General features: G+C 39.9%; 1 long non-coding RNA gene across 1 annotated transcript; it reads left to right on the top strand.

Annotated features, from left to right (window-relative positions):
- The first annotated feature begins 4,904 nt into the window (after nucleotides 1–4,904).
- LOC138752370 (uncharacterized) lies at nucleotides 4,905–11,743 on the top strand. The gene is made up of 3 exons (XR_011350567.1): nucleotides 4,905–5,515; nucleotides 6,722–6,769; nucleotides 11,471–11,743. It is a non-coding gene; the product is annotated as an uncharacterized lncRNA (long non-coding RNA).
- The last annotated feature ends 320 nt before the right edge of the window (nucleotides 11,744–12,063 follow it).

Genomic DNA, 12,063 nt, shown 5'->3' with positions numbered 1-12,063 from the left:
GAAGCCATGCGGAGGGTGCAGAGGAGATTTACCAGGATGTAGCTTGGATTAAGAAGCAAGTCTTATGAGGGAAGATTAGCAGAACTGGGACTTTTTCCTTTGGAGTGTAGAAGGATGAGAGGAGACTTGATAGAGATCTACAAGATTATGAGAAGCATAGATAGGGTGGACAGCCAGCACCTGTTTCCCAGGCCAGGATCAGCAAACACCAGAAGACATATGTACAAAGTTAAGGGAGGGATGTTCAGGGAGAAGATCAGGGGTAAATCTTTTTATGCAGAGAGTTGTGGGTGCCTGGAATGCCTTGCTGGGAATGGTATTGGAGGCTGAAACATTAAGGGCATTTAAGAGACTCTTAGACACGTGTATAAAATAAAAACTGAGTTAAGGGGTAGGGAGGGTTTAGTACTTTTTTTTTGGAAGGAATATATGTGTTGACACAACATTGAGGGCTAAAGAACCTGTATTGTGCTGTTTTGTTCTAAACTCTATTACAGTGGTGGATTCGAACCCAGGTCACTGGTTCTGTAATAGTTTTGTGTTCACTGATATGCTAGTATTGCCTAAGCATAATTAAAAGATCATACACTGCAAATTGCAGTTTAGAAGAAAAATCGGTTTGATTGAAGTCAATAACTATTGACTTTTTTTTATAAAAAAAATCTTGTTTAAAGTTCATTATGACTTAAACTTTAAAAATGTCATCAATAAGAATGGTGAGGCAGTCAAATGGTCTTCAACTGTTTCACACTTCAGGGATGACGTATGTACCGGAGTTTGGAGCAACTGCCACTGAAGTAACCTAGCAACCATAGACTGTAAAAACAAAAATTGCTGGTGATGCCCATATGAGCTCGATATTTAGAGAGTCTTGGCTTCTGCTCAAGGTAATAAAACCTTCCAAGCATTAAACTGGACATGCTGGAAATCTAAAACCCTAGATGGTCAGACAATATCAGTGGAGTGAGAAACAGTCAATGTTCTTTGTTTCCCCTTCATGGAAAAATGAGAAGGCCACGTTGTAAGTTGCAGAAAGGAGTCTGGGAAAGAGAACAGAGGGAATGTCTGAACTAGTGAGGACCATTGCAATGGTACCATGTAGAACAAAATCATAAAGGCAAACTGGAAGAAAGAGCAACAACTTTTGGTGGGGTGAGATGAGGGTTTATCAGAAATTAGATGTTAACTAAATACAGAAAAACCTCCAGAATCCAGCACCTATGGGGATTGGTAGATCCTGGATAAGTGTATTTTCCAGTTGCTTGAGATTGCTGAAGAAAAGTAGGAGTCGATCATCCAGCCCATCAAGCCTGCTCTGCCATTCAATGAGATCGTGGCTAATATGATTGGCTCATCTCCACCTACTTGCCTTTAACCCCCATATCCCTTAATTCCCGAATTTTGTAAAAATATATCCAACCTTGTCTTAAATATATGTAGTGAGGTAGCCTCCACTTCTTCAACGGGCAGTGAATTCAACACATTCACCACCCTCTGGGAATTCATGCTGTGTGTTCCTGATGGATCCATTTTGCTCCAGATGCCTCGCTATTTCTTCATTAATGATAAGCTTCAAGCATTTTTCCCATTTACGGATGTTAAACTAACCGGTCTATAGTTCTCTGCCTTTGCTAACATCCTTTTTTTTAAAATAGTGGCATGACATTTGCCATCTTCCAATCCACCGAGACCTGCCCTGAGTCCAGACCACTTTTGTAAATTATCACCGAAGCCTCAACTATAACTTCTGCCTTTGCTTTCAGTATTCTGGGATGCATTCCATCAGGACCAGGAGACATCGATCCTTAGACCCTCAAGTTTTCTAAGTATTACCTCTTTAGAAATAGCCATTACATCCAGGTCCTTACCTCCCATCTCATCCATGATTGGTGAATTAACCGCCAATGTTAAACTTCCATTTTTTTTTAACCTAATTATATTTGGGGTTTTTTTTCCAGTTGCTTGAATTCTGGATAATGGGGATATTGCTTTGAAGGTTGTAACATGCCTGTCATCAGATGAGATTACTGGATGCTGATTTGGGTGACTGCAGAACAATTCCATTAACTGCAAAATTTGATCCTTAGTATAAGCATGAGGAACACCACTGTTTCTTTCCTCCTGACTGAGAACCAGCAAAAAATTGAGACTGCATAAAAAGTTAGTGGTAAAACAATATTTGAGATTTTTGGATGCAGTTAAAACTGGCATTACAATGCTGGAAATTTCTCAGGTGCATCCTGATCTGAAAGCTTAGAACTATAGAATACTTCTTTCTTTCTTCTTTGGCTTGGTTTCGCGGACGAAGATTTATGGAGGGGGTAAATGTCCACGTCAGCTGCAGGCTCGTTTGTGGCTGACAAGTCCGATGCGGGACAGGCAGACACGGTTGCAGACTACTAGAATACTTTTTTTCTTTGGCTTGGCTTCGCGGACGAAGATTTATGGAGGGGGTAAAAAGTCCACGTCAGCTGCAGGCTCGTTTGTGGCTGACCAGTCCGATGCGGGACAGGCAGACACGATTGCAGCGGTTGCAAGGGAAAATTGGTTGGTTGGGGTTGGGTGTTGGGTTTTTCCTCCTTTGCCTTTTGTCAGTGAGGTGGGCTCTGCGGTCTTCTTCAAAGGAGGCTGCTGCCCGCCAAACTGTGAGGCGCCAAGATGCACGGTTTGAGGCGTTATCAGCCCACTGGCGGTGGTCAATGTGGCAGGCACCAAGAGATTTCTTTAGGCAGTCCTTGTACCTTTTCTTTGGTGCACCTCTGTCACGGTGGCCAGTGGAGAGCTCGCCATATAATACGATCTTGGGAAGGCGATGGTCCTCCATTCTGGAGACGTGACCCATCCAGCGCACAGAAAACTGGCCATTTGGCCCTTCATGCCAAAACATCACTCTGCTAGCCCCACTGACCTGAACCCATTTCATAATCCTCCAAACCTCATTGTTTCTATCCAATTTATTCTTAAAACTCAAGAGTGAGTCTGTATTTAGAATGTCACATGGCAGCTTGTTCCACACTCCTACCACTCTCTGAGAGAAGTTCCCCCTAAATCTTTCCCCTGAGCCATGACCTCTTGTATTTATCTCTCCTAATCTAAGTGGAAAGAGCCTACTTGCACTTGCTCTGTTTATATCTCTCATAATTTTGTAAACATCTATCAAATATGCCTTCATAAACAATGTCATCATGAAGAAAGCATGTCAACGCCTCAGGAGTTTATGGAGACTGCAAAGACAACCTACCTCATGACTGTTGAATTGGTCTACTTGATCATCAACGTGGCAATGGAAGCTGTCACTGATATTGTTACCTCGTGGTATTTAATCATTGATGCCCAACTTGCCAAGATTACTTGGACTAGACCTTCTCCCAAACTTAGTCAAACATGGACCAGACAGTAAAATGCCAGAGCTGAGTTCATGTCAAGGCAGAATTTGACCAAGTGTGACCACAATGAGCCTCGGTAAAACTAAATCAATGGGCTTCAAGAAGAAAATACTCTGCTGATTGGAGCAGTACCTTCTAGAAAGGATGATGGTTGCAGTCCCATCATGAAGGTCAGAAGTAGGGATTTTTGCTGACGTATCACAATATTTAAGTTCAAGTTTATTCTTATCTGACTGTGCATGTTCAACCAGATGAAACACAATTTCTCTGGACCAGACATAATATCAAAGATTTAAAATAACATAACATAACAATTACAGCACGGAAACAGGCCATTAGGCCCTTCTAGTCCGCACCGAACCAAACACCCCTTTCTAGTCCCACCTCCCTGCACAATGCCCATAACCCTCCATCTTCTTCTCATCCATATACCTGTCCAACCTTTTCTTAAATAATACAATTGACTCCGCTGCCACTATTTCTCCCGGAAGCTCATTCCACACGGCTACCACTCTCTGAGTAAAGAAGTTCCCCCTCATGTTACCTCTAAACCTCTGCCCCTTAATTCTTAACTCATGTCCTCTTGTTTTAATCTTTCCTCTTCTTAACGGAAATAGTCTATCCACATCCACTCTGTCTATCCCTTTCATAATCTTAAATACTTCTATGTGTATAAATATTTTGAAATAATTTTCTTGGTTACATGAAACTTCATCAATCTCACAGCCTGTGGAAATAAACTATTTCCCAGCCTGGTAATGCTGATCTTCATACTCCTATCCTTCCTTCTTGATGGTAATGGGTCAAAGATGCTACGTGATGGACAGAAAAGCTCCTTAATAATTCTTTGTGCTCTATTTAAGTTAAGCTCCTAATGAGTGTTTCAAATTGAATGTTCAATTCCATTTGCAACTTAATAGCAAATGAAGCAGTCCATGCTAGCATCCATCAAAACTTAGCATTAGGGCTTGGGCTAATAAATAGCAAGTAACATTTGTGCATCAAAGATAATATTCATCAACAAGAGTGAAACCACCTCCCTTTTCTCTTGGAGTGTCAGCAAGTGCGATAGCCAAAATATGAGGTGAATATTCTTGTATCATGAAGAGTTAAAGTACAAGCTACTTCCTAACAACAAATGTGTTGTTTAACATTGAATCATAAGAAATATCTGCTGCAGGAGGCTGTTTACATTTTTAAATTTAAATTAAATTTAGACATACGGCAAGTAACAGATCCTTTTGGTCCACAAACCTGTGCTGCTCAATTGCACCCAATTGACTTACAACCCCAGTGTTTTTTTTGAAAGGTGGGTGGAGAACTGAGCACCTGGAGAAAACCTATGCAGGCACAGGGAGAACGTACAAACTCCTTGTGATAGTACAGAATGCTATCACCAATGTATATTTGTATATATTTGCTTATAGCTGTTGTGATTGGCTGAGATCCATAGCCACGCCTACTGGCAGGTCATAAAGGGCTGCTCCTAACCACACCCAGGTCAGTCTGGACTGGTCAACCTTGCTGTAATATGCTTCATCCTTTTGCTGATTAAACCCTTGGTTTGAGTTAACAAGACTTTGAGTCATTCGACATGCTGCACTCCTCAAAGACAGCGCTGGATTTGAACACCAATGTCTGGCGCTGTAACATCATTGAATTGACTGCTACACTAACCATGCTGCCCCATTTAGCTTATCATGTCCATCTGGATTTAAATTAATGGACCCCCTGCATTGGCTACCCTTCAGACAGTGATTTCCAAACTCCTGCACCATCTGGATGGAAAAGATTTTCATGATCTCTCTTCTCATCCTACTAGTTATATTAAATCTATACTCCTGGACTTTGACTTTTGTACCTTAGGATATACTGTAGGTACTTTTTTTTAAATTATTGGAGTCATTTATTCAAGTCTCTCTCTGTTTCAAAGAAAACTCATCCAAATTTCCTTCAAAATTAAAACTTTTCAGTCCTGCAGCATTTTTCCGAATAATGTGCCATCTCATTGAAGAGCTTTGAAGAGAATTCAAAATGCTGGAGATGGTCACCATGGCACTGAAAACTTTTGTTGGTTTCAATAACTGAAAGAGTGATTTTTTTTACTTAACCTAAATAATTGGAAAATGGTAAGTTACCAAACACAAGCTACAAATGATCAGAGTAAATTGAAATGTCAATTAAACTTCAAACAATATGCAAGCCCTTCCCAATTATACTTATCACGCACAAAATCAATGAACCAGTGTGGACTCAAAAGACCAACGTGGCCTGTTTCCGCTCCATAAATGGTTATATGGTTATATGGTTAAGACTAGTAAATGATTAACACTGGACAGTAAGGTAGAGGAAAACTCTTAACTATGTATCCCAGGACAGGATTTAATCTTTAAGTTGCTTCAGCAGATCCATCTGCATAGATATTAACCAAGAGCCCAGCCTTAAATAGTGTATGAATCTCAAAATTGCAAATAGTACCCATATCTTGGTTAATAGATTGGTTAAATGAGATTGAGGGAAAGATAAGTAAGTGTGCGTGTCTCAATGAAGTGCATGCACACCTATGCCACTTTACTATGTTCTCTTATTGGAGGCTGCACGTGTGACTCAAACCCCTGTAAGAAAGTAGATGGAAGTGGAGGATAAAGATTTTAAAAGATGCAATTTGGTGTCTAAGGTGGGGATGAAGTTGCTGTTATTTATATCAGAAAGCCATTCAAGTTGCAAATTAAATAATTTGATGCAATATTATTGATGCAAAGAATCCTAAAACATGCGATCTTTTTTGTCATCAACTTTTTCCCACACTTTTTGATCAAAAGACGAGTAAAATGCCTCAAGTGGATTTAGAATTTCTGCAAGCGAAAGGAAAGCACTATTGCAATGAGTACAGGGTTAACAGCCTCAATTGGTAATGAACAGATAACTTGATGAAGATTTTTTTTACTTTACTCTTTGTGTTTTATTGCTTCATAACTGTTCTATTGTTGTCTTTATGTGCTGTTTAAAATGAATAGCATCTGTAACATCATGCATACAGATAATATCAAACAGTCAAATATCAAGAAAAGCCATTTTAATAACTGATAAAAATCAGACTGTTAACACATCCCTGAAGAGTGACATGAAACAGGTACTGAACACTTATCTGTTCGGAATAAACTGTGATTGAATCCCTGTCACCACTATCTCAGTTCAAGACACCAACTAAGATTTTGATTTCTCAATGCATGCAGGTCTGTTGAAATAAATGAGAGATCTTTGATCAAATTTTCACCTGCTTGTTTTCTAAAATTGTTTACACAGTTCTTAAATTTCCTTGCTTTTGTCTCTAGGATACTTCAGTGTGGTGAAATTTCTCTTCTTGCGGCTCTTTTCCAAATGTATCCTTTAAAAATATTTTAAAGTTATGTTTGTTTTTTTTTAAGTAAAGAGATATGTCTCCATGATTCCTAAAGCCATTTCCCAACTAACCACTGAAGCTATTTAAGGTTTTTTGCTTGGGTTTTCATGAGAGGGCAACACAATGCCGTACAGCTGCCTCACGGCTCTGATTAGCTGGGCTCAATTCTTGCCTCCTGAATGGTAAATCTTGGAGGAGTTGATAGGAATGTAGGGAGAATAAAATGGGTTAGGTGGGATTAGAGTAAATGTGGGTGCTTGAAGGTAGGGGCGGACTCAAAGGGTCTTTCTCAGTGTTGTTTCTATGAGCATTATTTTGTGGGGGTTTCAAACCATACCAAGAATGGAGAGGTTAATTAATTCAGTGAGCCTTTGCAGAAGGAAATGTATCCCTTGTTCACGGTTTCGAGGTATTTTTGTACCTTTATGTTGTGGGAGCAATGAAGGCAAGGTCAGCATTCATTGTGGATTCCTCATTTTGTTTGGTCATTCAAGCCGAAGAACAATAAGGGCAGCAGGCGCATGGAATCAACACATCGGCAGGTTCCCCTTCAACTTACTCACCACCTTGATTTGGACTTGTACCACTGGTTTCTCATCATAACTAGGTCTAATGAGGGCGGTATGGTTGGCGTAGTGGTTAGCGCAAAGCCTTTACAGTGCTAGCGATTGGGACTGGGATTTGAACCCTGTACTGTCTGTAAGGAGTTTGTATGTTCTCCCTGTGACTGCGTGGGTTTTCCCCATGGGCTCCAGTTTCCTCCCACTGTTCGAAGCATCCTGGGGGGGGGGGGGGTATAGGTTAATTAGTTGTAAATTGGGCAGCACAGACTCGTGGGCTGAAATGGCCTGTTACCGTACTGTATGTCTTAAAAAAATTAATTAAAAAAAATTAAATCTTGAGCACCCCTCCCCCCTACCCCATTCAATAGCACTGTTGGAATCTTTCACGTGAAAGCAAGCATTTAGGAAGTCACTTTGTGTATAGTAGCAATGAAGTGTTATTGCTCCTCTTTTGGGGTTTGATGGTGCCCAGTATGATATTTCATATGCAGTTTTTGTTGCCTTATCTGGGAAAAGACTGGATCAGTTGGGGATATCTGGCCTGGAGTACAGAAGAATGAGAGTGGATCTCATAGTAGAAACCACAAAATTCTAATAGGACTGTATGGACTATTTGTAGGGAGGATGGTTCTAATAGAAGGGATGTCCAGAGTTCACGTCCACAGCCATGGGGTAGAGGGCAGGCTGTTTGGAATTGAGATCAGGAACAATTTCTTCACCGTGCTGAATTATGGAGCAGGTTTCAAGGGCTGATTGCCCTTTTTTTTCTGCCTATGTACTACAGTGGGTTCAAAAAACCAGATCATCACCAATGAGGGATGGGCAATAAAAGGTGGCCTTGTCTGTCACACCCACGTTCTGAAAAAGGAATAAATAAAAAAAACTTAGTCATGTTCATCTTCACCCACATTGGTGTTGATCTTGTGAAAGGCCATTTCCACATTCTATATCATTGCTCAATCAGCATTTGGATTTGTTGCAAGTGATGAATCAGTGTTAGCGTGCAGGTACAACAAGTGATTAAGAAAATGGAATTTTGGCTTTTGTTGGAAAGATAATGGAGTATAAAAGTAGGAAAGTCTTCCTGTAACTGTTCAGGGATTGGTTAGACCACACCTGGAGTACTACATACAGTTTTGGCTTTATTTACAGAGAGATCTGCCTGCATTGCAGACAGTTCGGGAGAGTTTCCTTTGATTGATTCCTGGGATGAAGGGGTTGCCTTCTGAGAAAAGGTTGACCAGTTAGGCCTACATCCAATGAAGCTCAGAAGAATGATACAAATAAAGTTCTGAAGGAGCTTTAACAAGAGAGATACTGAGATGATGTTTTCATTTGGTTTTGAAGTTAGAACAAGGAAACATAGTTTCAGAATCAAGGGTTACCTTATCTTAGTGACAAAGGACAAGAGGTGACAAAATATTTGAGAATATTAGGGGCTTAGCCAGCACCTTTTTTCTGGGGCAAGAGCAGCAAATACCAGGGGACAGAAGTTTAGGGGAGAGGCCTATGGTGATACGACCACCAGCCTACTGCAGGGGGTGATCTCTGTCCCTGCGGGTAGACCACCTAAGGGGCTGACTCCACCTGGCTGGCTGTCAATAAGCCGACCCGAATATAGAGCTGAGCCGGCCCCTCCTGAGCCAGTCACACAGGAAGCCTCCAAGGCATGAACTGGTGTTCAGACTTTTACTGGAATTAAGCCTGTTGTACAGTCTTTCAAGTTTTGTGCTTGCTTGCTGCTTCCTCAGCGCACCACAAGGCCAAAGGTTTTTTTTTTACACAGAGTGGTGGGTGTCTGGAATGCATTGCCAGGTGTTGGTGAGGGTGCTTCAATAGGGATGTTAAAAAGATTATTAAATAGGTATGCTGTTGTTAGAAAAATAGACGGTGTATGTAGGTCAGAGCCACATCATGGGCTGAAGAGTCTGTACTCTGCCATGATGTATATTCAAATAAGATTGAGGTGAGCGAGAAAATTTCCTCTCAAAGAAATATAATTTCTAGCATATATTGACTATATCCAAGGCTAAGGCGTTTTTGTTTTTGCTCAAAAGAAAGTTGAGGATTATGGAACCAGGCAGGAAGATGGAGCTGAATATGGTTTTCTTGAATGGCTTAACATTAATCCAACAATATTCCTGTTCCCATTTCTTTTGGTGTCAGCTGATATTTCATTGTCATTTCCTTCATTAGCATTAGGCGTTTTACCTGGTGTTTTTTCCATTTCTTCCCCTCTATCTCTAATTTGATTCATTGGATCCTGGACATTTTGATCTCAGAACATAGTCAATAATTAAAAATAAGTCAGGAGAACAGTTTAAAGCAAAAGTCATTAATTAGAATATCTAATTGAAATAATTTGCATAAATGCATCAAAGTCCTCTTGAAGTACTTTGGGAAGGGTCTTTTCACACTGTGGGGTAGGTTTTTTTTTGACTATATAAATAGGGAAAACAAGATGACCCATTCAGATGTTACTAATTTCATGAAAATTGGGTGAGTAATATGTTCCACTGGATTTGAGCTGAAGCAGTGAAAATAAATTGCATGATGCTGTCATCAGATGGAGCATCAAAAAGGTGTTGTGATGGATCAAAATGACTTTCCTAATGTAAGATGAACAAGAAAATCTGCAGATGCTTCGGTCTTGTGAAATATACAAGGAGAAACTCAGCAGGTTATGCAGCATCATGTTGGGCCTGCTTTTTGTTAACTGCCTTTCATTTCCCATGGATGCTGCATGACCTGCTGAGTTTCTCCAGCATTTTTGGGTATTTTCTAATGTAACAACCACCTTCTGAATTGCACCGTGTGCAGTGATGCTGAAATAATTATACTTGACAGCAGCATTTTTCTCTGTGACTCCAGGGCCTTTTGGTGGGGAAGCTAGCAGCCACATTTCTCCACAAAAAATTGCATTTGGCAGGCCATAATGGGCTGGGATCCCGAAGTGCTCATCTTGACAGCATCTCATCTCATATGGATGTAGGTAATAGGAGCCAATTCATTGGCATTGATTTAACTGAGCCAATGGATGCACAATATCTACACCAAATTTTGAACTCTTGGTTGTCTATTTGGTAGGTGCACATTTCCCTCATGATATAATTTTCCAGTGTTTGAGCTTTTTTCTTCCTTGGTTATTTTATTTTCATTGACTTTGTGTACAATCTTGAAAATCTAATCAATTTGGCCCAGGGAAACTGGTGCTTTCCCATTACCAACAGAGGAACTGTGAGAAATTCTTGATGTCCTTGTAATATCTTCACAAATCAAAAGGTAAAGTGCTGGAATGAAAACTTTCCCACTGCGATCTATTTGAATGAGCTGGGTACGAGCAGCTACTTTTAGATAAATGGTCTGCTTTTGCCTATTTGTCCATGTCACTTCGAGTAGTGTGTATATAGACCAATAAATCCTGTTAAGTGTTACTATTACCAATGGCAAAGACAAACTAGTTTTTTTTAATCTAAGTAATTCATCAGGGCAAAATAATATTTGTGAAATTAGCAATTAAACATTTGGGGGAAAATAGCCTCTGACATTTCATGTAATGCTTTCCATTCTGATGTCAGTCATCTTTGGCAGATGTAGAAATTAGATGTCTTTTTTTTTTAATCATCCAGTTTAGGTCCAATTTTTTTCTGGGCCAAAATACACAATAATTTGTAATTGAAGTATTAAAATGAAAGATAATGAAGGGTCTTAAAATACTTCATTTTCCCTGTTTTATTCCAAAATTTAGATGTTTTTTCCAACTCTACTGTTCCTGATCTGAGGTACTTTCAAAGATGGTGGTATGATTTAAGCAACAGAAATTAGGTTTGTAATAATGTTATTTTAAAAACTGCTTCAAATTAGTCCATTTATGAAACTCTTATTTCAAAGTGTAAACTGCCTGAATTGATTCCAACTGCTGATTATGTCATTCTACAAGCCATGGATTTGAAGTTATGTTCCATGACAAAAAATAAGTGCAAAATTTTCCTTTGTGTTAGTTCTATTTACCCTTTGCACAGTTGGTGCTTGTGGACCAGAATGCAAGGTAGAAATAAAGCCCTCTAAGGTCATTCCTGACTGTAAAATATTGACTTGACCGGATTTTGAATGAACAGAAGATGAAGTTGGTGCAGAACGCAATGATTGGTTTCAGGCTGGACGCTGCCCACTCGCATCAGGCTGAAGGCAGTCGCTGGTCAACCGTGGAGAAGTTTGGATGGGCAGTTTCTGACACCAAGAGGAAGGCACATACATAAGCAGTTAATTTGTAGGGAGGGGTTCTTCAGAAGGCAGGAAAGGGGGAGGCAGGTACAAAGGTCATGGCTACCCTCATAAGCCTGATTGGAGCTCTCCTGTTTCTGTCCCATTAAAAGAATGATTTTTGCCTATTTTTGAAAATCTTTTCACTTTATACATTGACAGTGCCAGACAAGATGTCTGTGGAACTTAAGGTTGATCAATGATTCATTCATTTATAGTTGCCTTTTGGGTGAGGAATATAAAAATCATGCCTCTGTTTCAGTCAATACAAGATCTTGGCTATATGACAGGAGCGTTCCTTTGATAAACTATTTTTGAACGAAATGCATAAATCATCATGGAACTATAGATAAGTAACTATTTTCTTTATTCTTTTAATACGTGTTCTGGACTCAGTAATATGTAGCTTTTCACAAAGTTTAAAAACTGGCAGTTTAACCAACTCACT

The sequence above is a fragment of the Narcine bancroftii genome, chromosome 2 (assembly GCF_036971445.1).
Source record: "Narcine bancroftii isolate sNarBan1 chromosome 2, sNarBan1.hap1, whole genome shotgun sequence".
Lineage (NCBI taxonomy): Eukaryota > Metazoa > Chordata > Chondrichthyes > Torpediniformes > Narcinidae > Narcine > Narcine bancroftii.
This window is presented reverse-complemented; position numbering and strand designations above follow the sequence as displayed.